Below are 624 nucleotides of genomic sequence, written 5' to 3' on the forward strand. Positions count from 1 at the left end.
GGCTGGCTCAGGAGAGTCCTGAACCAACCTACTGTATGCTGCTATGGGCCTAGACTGCCGGGAGACTTCCCTCCTTCTCTCCATCTGTATGCAACCTCATCCCATTAATGCATGCTAACTCAACTTCTTCCCTTTCCCGTTGTCTTGTGCTCTCTCGCCCCTCTCCTCTCTCCTCCTATCACTTCCTGCTGGTGTTTCTGGTTCTGGAGATGTGGTTGCAAGTCACCTTCTGCCTCCATGTTCCTGCTTGACACCCTCTGCTACAATTATTGTTACTAGTCCTATTGCTATTATTACTGTAATTATTATCATTAACATTATGTTTCCTTGGATCAGGGAGGCTCCAAAATCATGCTTTCAGCTGTCGCCATGGTCTCGCTACACGTTCTGCGATGCTATGTTACATTCTGCTACACTCTGCGGTGCCCTGCTACATCCAGCTGTGCCTTGAAATGCCGCACAGTGCCCTGCTATGCAATGAACTACTAAAAACTAACATTTTTTGTGACGGTTATTGCCACTCTTCCTTTTAACCCCAACCAGTTGTCAGACACCGCCTACCAAGAGCCTGGGTATGTCCGAGGTCTCTGCCTAAAAGGAAGTTTTTCCTCGCCACTGTCGCAC

At 48.4% G+C, this 624-nt stretch overlaps 1 protein-coding gene across 5 annotated transcripts in view; it reads right to left on the bottom strand.

Annotated features, from left to right (window-relative positions):
* Nucleotides 1-624, bottom strand: part of gtf2h2 (general transcription factor IIH, polypeptide 2) — a 10,513-nt gene that overhangs the window by 6,050 nt on the left and 3,839 nt on the right. The window lies entirely within an intron of this gene.

This window comes from Etheostoma spectabile, unplaced genomic scaffold (assembly GCF_008692095.1).
Source record: "Etheostoma spectabile isolate EspeVRDwgs_2016 unplaced genomic scaffold, UIUC_Espe_1.0 scaffold342, whole genome shotgun sequence".
In the NCBI taxonomy this organism is placed as follows: Eukaryota; Metazoa; Chordata; class Actinopteri; order Perciformes; family Percidae; genus Etheostoma; species Etheostoma spectabile.